The sequence below is a fragment of the Agelaius tricolor genome, unplaced genomic scaffold, assembly GCF_023055355.1.
Source record: "Agelaius tricolor isolate 1412-34295 unplaced genomic scaffold, bAgeTri1.0.p SCAF_2, whole genome shotgun sequence".
NCBI lineage: Eukaryota > Metazoa > Chordata > Aves > Passeriformes > Icteridae > Agelaius > Agelaius tricolor.
The window spans coordinates 86,076,359-86,089,063 of record NW_027269262.1 but is presented as its reverse complement, the minus strand read 5'-3'; the positions used below and the strand labels follow the sequence as shown (position 1 = coordinate 86,089,063).

Below are 12,705 nucleotides of genomic sequence, written 5' to 3'. Positions count from 1 at the left end.
AGAATTTTCCTTTTGACATCCAGTGCAGTTTCTCTCACTGATCCTCTCCACCCACACACACGTTACACCTCTGCCGTGGCTACTGTCCCCAGCTTTCATCCACACCTGTGATACTCTAGTCATGGTCCAATACATCTCCCCCTCTATTTCAGGGCAGTTTTATCCCCATTTTTAAAGCCATTTTCTCCATATACACCTTGACCACATTTGTGGACCAGTGCTCATTGCACACACACATGTGTGTAACTCAGGGATCTGGAGACTTCCACTCAGCAGTTCCAAAGCCCCCACATCCCTCACCTGCAGTCACCTGCAATGGTGCTCCATAGTTTGTGTCTTCCCTTGCCTGGCTGGAGCAATGGCCTTGCTTGGGAATGAAGGGAAGCAAGACAAAAAGACCTGGCAATGGACTGGTTATACACAGCAGATCCAAGCCAAGATCCCACCACAAAAGTGAGAGTTATTTCCTTGTGACAGCACAGACAAGCTTTATATAAATCGTATACAGTAAGGCACACTCACACAGAGCTATACATAAGACATATATACAGTACACACCAAAATAACACCAAGGAGTATGGATGCCAAAGAAGGGGTAAAATTAGTATATTAGAGAAGTGGCACAATCTTATAAGAGAATGGAAAAAAGGCCTATTTTAAACAGTAATGAACACATTTCAAAAATATTGGATATTCTTGGCTTGGAGCCCTACATACCACAACATACGACAATCACATCAGATTGAAGAATGAGAAAAATCAGCCAGAAGGTCCATGGGAGATATCCCAAGAAAAACAAGGATTGCATGTGGTAGGGCGCTGCAACAAATTATTTCCTTGGCATCACAGAGTGCACCAGTGTTCTGTCTAGTCCGGCCTGCTGCTGAAATGCAACTTTCTGAGAGTCACACAGCCCTTACATGGCAAAAATTAGCAAAACCTCAGAAATATTTTTTTTAAATCTATTCCTTGAAGGTTAGTCCAACATTAACGAGACAAAAAGCAATGTTGGCAGGGAATACCAGGATGCCATTTAACCCAGAGAAAGCTGAAATGTCAATAATGTAAATTGGAACCAAATAATACTGTTGTTAGCTCGATGACTTCATAACAATCAAGTTAAGGAGGAAAAAGGAGATGGAAAATAAATTAAAATGGGCTGCACAGTTTTTACCACAAATGGATAATGTGTCCAAGGGCATTTGAAGGGGTCAGGAGCATCCTCAGGTTAGGAATCAACCCTGGGAAGACTTAACAGATCCTCAAGAATGGAAAAACTAATAAATGCAAGGTAGTACTTATCTGTAATAAAGCCTACTATAATATTAAACAAGAACTAATTAAATTCAAATGAAGGCACTACATATATTGATCAATAATAAGTGCAAAATGTAATCAGAATCACAGCACTCAAAAATTAAGACCTACTACCAAGATGGGGGCAAGCATGGTGATTTGAAGACACATCCATTCTGCTCCACACTTTATGGACATCAGGACTTCAATGCAATACCTTGGGTAAAATACCCCCCCAGCACTTTCTGAGGAGAAATCTGTGCCCAAGACACCAACACAACTCTGAGCATCATTTGCCCAGCTCAACTTACAGCAAAAAGTTTTCCTAACTTTCCCATCCTTTTTGACGCCGTTTTACTGGATTATTTGATTATAGGCATGAGGGATGAATTGCAGGCAGAGGGTAACTCAATCCCTCTCTCCCTGGAGGAGTCCTACTGGCAGCTTGAAGTGAGGTGCTGACCTTGGTTACTTTACTCTGGTTTTTTTCTCCTGCAAGCAACCACAAGAGAAACCTCAAGCAAAATTGTCCGAAACTCTCCTGGAGATTTGGAATTCAGTCCAACATGGGTGCTATTTGAACTTCGTGAAATGAACACCTTGAATAAAAAGGTTTGCGGTGGTGTGCAGCTGTAAAATTGATTTCAAAGCCTTAACACGCCAGCTCATCAAGAGAAATACAAGCCCATTCATTAACTCTCAGCATGCTGGCAGTTTCAAAGATGCTACCCATGGCCAAGATCAGCCTGTTATCCCAAACACTGGCATTCATTTGCTGCTGTAGCCAGGAAACAGCTCCAAGTTTTATATTTATTCTCTGTTTCAGGGAAACAAGGACTTAATACTAAACTCATTTTACACACAAGCAACAGAAATATCAAGAAACTACAACTACTACTGCTCTCTCCCTAATTTTAGCTGTCTGGAAATTGGGCATCTAACATAAGCCAAATGTTCAGAAAACTTACATGATCCACAGAGGATCCTATTCCAAAGCATTATTTGTTCCCACTCTTCCCACAGAATTAAGTGGTGTTTACACTGAAAAAACATTTTTTTTTAATTTCACACCCAACCTCACCTGACTCCAAATCAGAGTGATTCAAGAGCCCTGAAGTCCACCAAACAGCAGTTTAGACTGGCACAGTAATGCTGGTACAACATGTCCAAGTGGGTCAGCATTCTGGATGCCCAGTCACACTTTTGGACATTTCTAGTCCAGCTATCTGACCTGCCCAAGGTCACTTGGGAAGTATGCTGCAGGGCATTTCACACTCAGGCTTGAGCTCTTCTCCCTTTTGGAAAATGAAACTGCTTTTATACCCTTTATCTGTGCTCTCAGAAAACACACAAAGATTTATCCCAAGAAGTATCAAGCTTTTCGGAGGGCCCAACTGTTAAAGAAACATTAAAATTCAATTCAACAAGATGCTCCATTTTCCTCCATCACCACAACATCTCTCCATGGATAACCTCCATAGTATGGGATTTGCCAGAAATCAAACACAAGGAATGCCCTTTCTGCCACTTCCCACTTGGTTCTGCCCAACTGCCCAGCAACCCTGCCCACACGAGTGGGACCATCACAGCAGAGCATGTGGAAAGGGCTGCAGCCTCAGATGTTCATCCAAAACACCACGGCATTGGGAATAACATAAAAAAGTCAGAACCATCCAATTCATGCTCTTTGGGACTATGCCCAGTTAGGAAAACTTCCCAGGAAAAGATATTTGCAAAGCACTATCTATACAGTAAGGTCTAATCCCCATCACAATGTATAGCTGATGCCTTCCCACAGAAGAATGCAATCCAGCAAGGATATTCCTGGCATGTCACTACACATTCCCAATGAGAACGAGCATCAGCTCTCCCTGTCATGACCACGCAGAAAGACAAGATGGAAAACCACCACCCATCTCATCCCAAGTCAGCAGCTCCCAGTCTGTCTGCTTGGTGCAATAAGGGTAACCCTTTCCTCCTCAGATGAGCTCCCTTTATTGCTGTTAGAGACCTCTCAGGTCCTCTTTTTGGGAGGAATCCAAATCCAGGCAAACAGACAAACAAAAGAGAAAGAAAAAAAAAGGAAACATAACACATGCAGCCATTTGGCAGCTTGGACCCTGTGTTTTCTTGCCCAGTTTTTAATCCCCCTTTCCACAGGGGTATATCAGCATCATCTACCCAGCAGCCCCATCACTGTGGACCCCTCAAGCCTCTAGGCTCCAGTTTCCATGCCAGCTTCTCTAATGTGACACTGCCTTGGTTGGAAGTTGCACTGGGGCGGGCAGTTATGACTCAGGGTTACAGCTCAGCAGCATTACCCCTGGGGCACTGAGATGTTAGCAGAATACACCCCAGTTTTCATAACTAACCCTTCTTGACCTCAGCCCCCTTTACTCCATATTGGTTTACAATACACAACTTCATAATTCAGAAAATGAACACAGTTTTCTTCAGATGGGCCAAATTTATTAGGGAAAAGCATCCAAACACTGGCAACATCTCCCCAAAGGAGCCATCTCTGCAGGACATGCTGCAGATCAGACATTCAAGATAAAAATACAGACAATACAAACCACCTTTGAGAGCAGCTTTTTCATGCATGTGAGTAAACCATCCATAGACACTGTTAACTTATGTAAGGCACATGAACTTAGGAGTAAACAGCAGAACCAAACAAACCACTGATGCAAAACCTAAAAAAAAAAAAAAGGCCAGAAAACACCTGGTTCAAGTAAATATATGCAGGCTGCAACTGGATGGCCTCTATGAACACAGAGAAAGGCACAGAATGACAGAATGGGTAAGGCTGGAAGGGGCCACAGGGCCCATACACACCATGCAGTCTGCAGAGGAGACTGTACAGATCCACAGTGATGCTGTGCTCTCTCCAGACACAGACGTGTCACCACTGAACGTGGCAAGCTGCCGGCTGGCCCAGACAGCCCCGGGAGCTGCTGATGGAAAGCAGCTGGATCCTGAATGGAAGTCTGCAAGGAGCTGAAGGGAGAGCAGACTGAACAATGTCACATTTTTTTCCCCCAGATTTATAACAGTGGCTCTGTGAGGATAGAACACCTCAAAACCTTTGTTCAAGCACCTGGGTGCAAGGATGGAGCATGCAGAGAGCACAGGGCTCAGCCTGCTGCTCCCTCTCCATCTTCCTATCCAAGCACCCCTGTACACACTTATTGTCCCATGAAGGTACTTTAAAGAAGCCAAAATGTCTGAAACAGGAGACAGCTCAAACAGATTTTTATCACCACATCCTGCACATATCAAGTGAAATCAGAAAGAGGGAGGTGCAGTCCACAAAATAAATAAGCAATTAACCCTCACAGTGAAAGAGTCAACGTCTTGGCTTTGGGGAAGGGGGGAATGGTAGCTGAGGAAAAACTCATTAACACTGGGAAAATTAATGAAACCGTCAATGAAATGAAGAGGTCACCTGCAGGACAGGAGAGCACAGGTGAGAGGTGGGGAGAGACCAGCCATCTGCAGCTACAGCTGAGCTGACAACACCCAAGAGATACATGTGCAGGTCCAAATCACAGCAAGGAACTAACTCTGCTAAAAGTTCATTTAGGATAGGGTGCAAATGCAGGCTAGGTATAGAACTCGACTGAGGAGGATGAGCAGAGCAACAGCTGAGCACTGCTCCACCCAGGAGGATGCACTCAGCATCTCCAGGCTGGCCAAGGAGGGTCCTAAATCCACACCAGTTTTGAGCTAAGGCATTGTCCCTACTTGAGCAGCCAGCCTTTGAGCTGCAGCAATCCCTTGGATTCGTGCATTGCTACTGCATCAAAGATGAGGCAAAGCTCGGCCTAGAAGCCATTCCAGGTGGGTTTAAACCAGCCAGTCTCATGTGGTGCCTGTTCGGGCAGGAGCTCGGTGGGCTCTGCTCACCCCATGTTCCTCATACTGCCCTCATCAAGGTGGGCTGAAGCTGCAATCACAGACCCGTTCTGGGATCAGCATTGACTCAGGTGGGTTACTGTGAAAGCTGGAGGAAGCAGGGACCCCACAAGTGCCAACCAGGGCCCCATCTCCCCACCAAGACAGCAGAGCCACAGCCCACACTTTTCTTTCTGTATCCTGGCCTCTGGGCTTTGCTTTTTTCGCCTCTTTGCAAGGTCGTTAGGTTTGACAAAGTTATCTTCTCCAGTTGGACAGAACTGCTTTTTCTCAGGGTTGATCAACTTGTGTCATGCAAACTACCCAGGGTGGAGGTAAACCAAGAAAAGGGGCATTCAGATGGTTCCTTTTATGTTTCACAGATCATTTGCATCCTTATTCTCTGCCTTTAGGGCAACTCTCAGTTGACTGAACACCTGCTTTTAGCTGCCGGGAAGCACACAAGAAACCTCCTTCTCCACCCACCCCCAATTCACACCCCTTCCGAGTATTTAACTGGTGTCACTGAGGCTTGCAAAACCCTCCTCACTTCAGGCAGGCTGCTCATTTCATATTGGTCAAGATGGAGATGACAACATCCTCTTGCTTACCATGTCCCAGAATCCCAAAGCATCCCAGCTCAAGGAAATCCCAAACTCAAAGAAAGCAGAGAAAAACAGAGAACGCTTTGTGGCTTTGCATTCCATATGCCCTGAATATCCTTGCTGATATCCACGGTGTCAACCGAGCACAAAAATGCTTTAAAAAAGCGGAGTGACAGAGAAAGAAAGCCAGATGGAATTAACTTAATTGTGAAAAACCCAGAGAGATGTCCAGCAGCCAAGTAAAAATGAGGCTGTTTCCTCGAATCACTGATACTGCAAAAAGCATCCCCCCTCTTAGACACAGCCCTTGCATCTCCTGTTAAATTGCTCATCTTTAACATCAATTCTCACAACTCCAAAGAATCAGTTTATTCCTGCTCTTTGGATGGAGAATCAAGGCACAGTTCAAAGCAAAGAGACCAGTGGGAGAAGCAAGCATCAAATACAAGGGCACCGTGAGTCCCTGCAACATCTTCTGGTCCCCAAGGCAGACAGAAGGCAGGAGAGGTATGTGTCAGGCTCAGGCAAAGGGCAGCAGTAACCACACAGTAACCACTCCATCATTTCACTGTGACAGTTTCCCTTGCTATAAAAAGGAGAGATTCCTCTCTCCAGGGTGGCAATGAAAACACTCCAATTATCAGCAATACAGAAAAGCTAACAGTAAATTGCAGAGAAAACATTAAATAAATGAAGAATAACACATACACACACACACACACACACACACACACATTTCCTTTGCCCAATTACAACTAAACAAGAGTGACCTACTACAGCAAATTATATTTGTTCTTTGACTTAAAGGTGACAATCTTGACAATCTCGACAATGGACCATCATCAACAATCCTGATTTCTGAACAGACTGCCCTCAGAGAACAAGCATGTTGAGGGCATCAGCAGAAGCATAAGCACACCAAAAATCTTCCAGTTACCTCTGCTTAGGTACAACACCTTGTACATCTAGATTTCAACCAGTGTCACTATTTATCCTCACTGCAGTAGGGATGAGCCAGCCCAGGCTGAGCACTCTGCAAACACAAACAGAACACATCTCCATCTCCAAGAACTAGGAGGGGAAGCAAAGGGGGTGGCCTAGCAAAGTCAGGCAGATGTCTGTGCAGGATTTCCCCTGGCTGAGAGATGCAGGAATGTGCACAAAAGCTCTGGATGGAGATTCTAATCAACAGAGAGCTGACATGCAGGCCCCAGTTCTTCACAGAACCACACCTGGGGGATTCTGCACCTTAGCCAAGGTACAGGATTGTGGATGCTCCCTCTATAGGTGTCAGGTTCCCATGGGGAGATGGCAAGCATTGTTCCAAACCTTCCTGTGGCTGAAAAGCCACAAGCCACATCACTCAGAAAGCCAAAGAGCAGAGCAGCTCCAGGGCTGGTTCCCAGGAGGTTACAGTGCAGCCCAAGCAGCCTCACTAGGGCTTCGTGCAGCGGCTCCTGGGGCTGGAATAAACTCCTGAGGCTGGAATCTCTTGCTGATTCTCACTGGGGCTGCAACAGCCAATGTGAGATGACCCAGTTGGACTGAAACCTCCTCAGCAATCATACCCTATCCTTCAGGAATGTACATATGCTGCCAGTCAGGGTGTATAACTGCCGAGAGCAGGCTCAGACAAGTGGCTCACAGATTTAAGCTGTGTCCAAACATTGAAGAAAATTTAAGGGCAGCTTAGGAGAGTCCAAGCTTTCATGCAGTGTCTTTGGACACCCCAAGCCACAAGCAAGCACCCTGAACTCCAGTCCTCCTACACAGGGTACAGACATTACACATGCCTTGCAGACCCTACAACCAAACAAGCTGCCCCAGCTGTGCTGACAGTGCAGAGAAACAGGTATTGTAGGGAATGATTCAATCCATTCAGATGCCTACAGCAGGTCAGGGTCAGGCACTTCCTAAAAATACCCATTTCCCTCCAGTGACTGTAAAAGGAGGCTGGGGGAGGGCTGGATCAGTAGCGGGTAATTGCAGCAGAGTTCTCTAAACCCAGATGAGTCAAGTTCCCTGCTGTGAAGCCCAAATACAGCCAGAAACAAGACCTGTGTGATGCACAAACCCCAACATATTCCAGAGAGTCTCCTGCCCTTCTGAGACTCCCAAGCACAACAGCAGTCTACAATCCTCCCATCAGGCCTGAAGAGGCAAACACAGTGAAACCTGTACCAAAAGGAAATCTGGAGGATCAACAGGAGAGGTCTCACACAAAGGGTGCAGGGGAAGACCTGGAGGGCTTCTATCTCCAGGCTTATGAGTGCTGAAAGACATCACCACTCACCTCATTTGCCAGGAAACCCTGGCAGCATCTGACCTCCCATTGACACACTCCTCCCTTCTCCTTTCTGCAGTCAATCGAGACCTGTATAACATTACAACAAAAGAAATGTCAGCAAGCTCAATCTTGTCCCCTCCCTCCGACCAAAAACCTTCAATTGCCTTAATTTTTCAACATAAGGCTGCAATGGAAAGCAGTTATATATAAATTACAGCTTATATAAATAGCAGCTTATGTATACATTTAAATATTTGTAATATTTCTATATCTATTTAATACATATTACTTATTTAAATATATACATCTATACATACATATGTATAAATATATGAATTAGTGAAGGGACGTGGCTGAAGCAGCAGCACATTCCTCTGCAGCCACCAAAGTTCAGGGATCAGTGATGGAGCCCTACAGCCTGTCCCATGCTGGACTCCCACAACAACCCAGTGGCATGAAAATGCCTGTCAAGGTCCTCCTGAGATGTTCACTGTCAGCTCTAGAGCAATCCCCTAAACACTCCTAAGGAGTAATGCGAGGAAATACAGACAGGAGTGACAGGGAGCCTGGGTGGCCCAGAGCTGTGAGGAAAAGGAATGGAGGCAGCAGACTCCTGCTCCATGACCCAGAGCATCCCGGTGTCACCACGGAGAGGATGTTGGGTTTTCCTCATGGTGACCTCTGGACATTGCTGAGCCCTCTCATTACTGCCCAAGGGTCAAACAGGACAGCCAGGTGGACATGAGGCTGCTGTCCAGGTTCTCAGTGCTCTGCTGGGTGGTGGTCCTCATAGACTGTTTTTCCCACCATCCAGGTCCCCATCCTCTCCATCCAGGTCCCCATCCTCTCCATCTCAGGCCACAGAGCCCTCGTTGGCACAACCAACAATTCACACAGCCATATATCAAACAGCTTTCCACCACACAGGCTGCTGGCAGTGTAAGTGTGAGCCAGAGGAGGGAAGGGGACCTTTATCACCATCAAAATCTCCTCATCTCTCAGCCTATTTAAACCCAGCCACATTTGCTCTGCTAAATTTGGGAGAGTATGAGAAGCATTCCATCCTAATGGGAGGTGGGGGAGGGACAAGGCAGCTTCTGGCCTTCTTTAACTCCTGCCAAGTGCTCTGTAATTCAAAGTCCATGTCAGGGAAGCCACCCCTGGCTGCACAGCAATGGCCTAGACCCAGCAAACCTGGAGATCAGTGCCTTAACCCCTTCCAGTCAGCATCTGAGCTTGCCTGTTTTAAGAAAATGATTGAGTCAGGCTTTAGGAAACAGCTCCCACTGAAATATCAGGTATCCAGGAGATATAAGGAAGGAATTCTGGACACCTCCACATATCAGCTTCGGACAGTGAGTTTGAAGACCCTGCCCTGAAGGGATGCAGTGCTCAGCCTGGTACCAGCTAGCAGCAATCCTCACCTTCAAACTCATTTAAGAAGCTGTGAATGACTATTTTTGGGTGCAAAACAGATGAACTACTCAGGAAGGACAGCATCAATACCTCAGCAGGAAGGGGTCACAATTCCAGAGAAGCAATACCCTGACCTGCAGCACAGGCACCTATAAAGTTACCATCAGGCTTTGCTTTTGACATCACATGAACAATTAAACCGCTCTCTCCTTGTTGCTGGCAGGTACAGGAAGGAAACAAAGGTTACAGTAACCTTTCTGGACCTGTTCTCTATAAACACCATCAGCACCTGCAGCCTTCTGCAGATGCCCAGAGAAATCTGCCCCTGGAAATACAATCCATGGAACATCTGGGGGGGCAAATGTGTTGCTGCCCACACCCAACAAATAAACATTTTAATTAATCCCAGAGGGTGCCAAGTCCGGCGGTGTACATGGTGAGCCAGAAATTTTCCTCAGCATCCACTGAGACATTCGAGGGAGCTTTTGAGGAATCCAGGCATGAGCCTGGGCAAGCGGCCGGAGACATTTCCCAAGCAATTCACACGCACGCCAAAAAAAAAAAAAAATTAAAAAAAAAAAAGAATTAAAAAAAAAACCACACCAACCTAGGCTTGTTCTCGGCAGAAGTGGGCATCAAACGTTCTGACATCAAGAAGGATGATTAAAGACAGCTGAGGTGCAGGAAAGATTAAAAGAACTAAATATGCCCAACCTGGCTAAGCAATGAGTAAGAGGAGACGTGATAAAAGACTCCAGGCATCTGAATGAAGGGAGTGGCGTGGCATTAAAGGACTGAATAAAATATCTTTCTGAGAAATGGATCCATCAACGATCTCTCAAGAGATAAGGTACAAGCCTCATTTTTTAGGCATTTATAAAACCGGTCGCCAGAACTGAGGTTTTTGAGGAGAAATCCACATTGCCCTGAAGGGAATATACACCAAAGCTTTTTATCTCTTCCATGGGGTGCTGCAAACAAGGACCTCCAGGCCACCAGGGAACACATGAAACTTGGGATGGGGCAAGCATTTCATACCACCTCACCCAAGAAACAGAGATATGCCTTTTCACTGTAAAATTAAAATTTATAAACATACTTGATTTTTCCCTTTTATTTTTATTCAGCAGCCCTAATCCATAATGCCTCGGAGTTAGGGGGAGAAAAAAACAAAAAAAGAAGGAAGTAACTACCAACCTATTCAAAATGAACAGGTCTGGGGACCTAACAAGCACTAGATTTTTTTTTTTTCACCACAAGAAAGATACATGGCATGGTACCAAGGAAGCAAGAGCCTGGACTGAGCTGGGCAGTGGTGCTCCTGGCAACTGCCAGCCCAGCAGCTCTCTGGACACAGCCAGACACAGAACACACATGGGCAAAGTGACAAAATCCTGGGAAGTTTTTCAATACTTGGCTCTGATGAGATCATACCCTTCAGTCAAAGTATCCTCTGACCCTCTGAAACCCAGGGGCCTGATACACCTTATAAAGATCAGAAATGAGCCCTAAGGCCTAAGTAAACCACCCAGGAGGAGAGATAAACCTGTTATGCTGGCTTTGCCCCAAAAAGTCATGTAATGCACACCTCACTATCAACTCTGTGAAGCCAAACCAGTGGATTCTGTGTAATTTCACATGATGTCCATATGAGCCATACGAGGGTCTTCTGGACATTCCCCCCAGCACACAGTGGTGCACCCTAGGGAAGGAGCTTGACCAGGCCAAAACTATTTACTGAATGCAGATATATGCACGGTGAGGTTTTTACCAACACCAGCTTATCAGTTCATGTGATGTGCCCGGGGACTGCAATTGACCCCAGAATGTTCTTTCAGGTGCTTCTGCCCCGATATTGCTGATGCAACTCAGCCACCAGGGGTAGGACTTACAGGGCTCAGTGGTATCCCAGATTTGGGTACTTAAAGACTTCTTCCCCAGTTGGGAAAAGCCAGAAGACATTTGTCAGTGGTGTAATTTTAATCACTGTTAAATTCACACAATGGCCAAGTATCCTGTCCCAGCTGCCCCTGACCCCCTGACCTAGTGAGCTAAGGCAGGGTAGTTGAATCTAAGAGGAAACTAGATAGGAAAAAACACAAAAGGTGAGTAATTTTCTTCTAATTAATTCCCTAAACCAGTTCAGTGAGGCTCAGGCAAGTACTAGAAATCTTTCCCCTTTTGGCATGAGCAAGATCAGCTGAACTGCAACATGTGACTGCAATCCAAGGCAACCTTTGTTTGCAAGACCAAGACTGGATCTTTTTAATTTTATTTTTTCCCCCTTTCCCACAGCAACCTCTTAAGTCTGCAACTGCCTTTCTCCATGGGAACAGGAGATCCACCATTAATTGACCAGTGAGTTTTATTGCAGAGTTGAAACAGGATGCTCAAAGAGGATTTTATTGCGGATTTTTTAATAAGTAGGACATTTTAGTAGGCAGTGTATCTTCTTGCTTTATGCTTGCTTGTTTCTTTGGGAGGCTGAAGTACAAAACCAGGCTGCCAGATTCATTTTATATACTGAAGAAACATGATTTTGTTCTACCCAACTGTAAAAAGAGAACATAAAAAGACTCGTTCAAAGTGGAGGAAATTCTGCTCCTTATGTTTGGGATGAAAAGGGAAAATTAAAACATCTAAGATAGATTATTATACCTTCCATCAAACCTTCATCTTCCCACAGAATCAGCTGCTTCCATTACTGCAGCAACACTGATGCTGGAGATTACCTGGCTCGGGGTATCACTGTCACACAGAATTAAAGGTTTGCAGGCTGTATTTGGACAACTCCCTCCTTTCCTTTTGATGTTAATTTTGGGTATCCCTGCTCAGGCCATGACTGCAGTTTTACTCTGCTCTCATCATGCATTCAGACTGACAGTCAGACCTGGCAGCTCTCACAGCAGGTGTAGCAGGAGGGCACAGCCCCTCTCTGACCCACAACTCATCCTTCCAGGAATGACTTTGGAGTTTGGAGATGGGAATGTAAAATTTTGACTTGTGCAATTCCCACTACAGGGAGCGGAGGTTATTTTTTCCCCATTCAGAGAGTTAATAAGAAACAACACACTCTCAAAACACAGATTAATTTCTACTCAGAAGAGTGGGCTGGGGAGATAGTCCATGTGTTAAAAAAAAAAAAGAAATGCACAGAGCTCTCACAGGAAGAGCCCCAGGAGGAGCTGTGTGCTGGGAAGCAGC

At 45.5% G+C, this 12,705-nt stretch overlaps 1 long non-coding RNA gene across 1 annotated transcript in view; it reads right to left on the bottom strand.

Annotated features, from left to right (window-relative positions):
• The window catches only part of LOC139587457 (uncharacterized), a 131,775-nt gene that overhangs the window by 64,429 nt on the left and 54,641 nt on the right, over positions 1–12,705 (bottom strand). The window contains exon 3 of the long non-coding RNA XR_011678401.1: positions 8,092–8,172. This is a non-coding gene — a long non-coding RNA (uncharacterized lncRNA). The remainder of the gene's footprint in view (positions 1–8,091; positions 8,173–12,705) is intronic.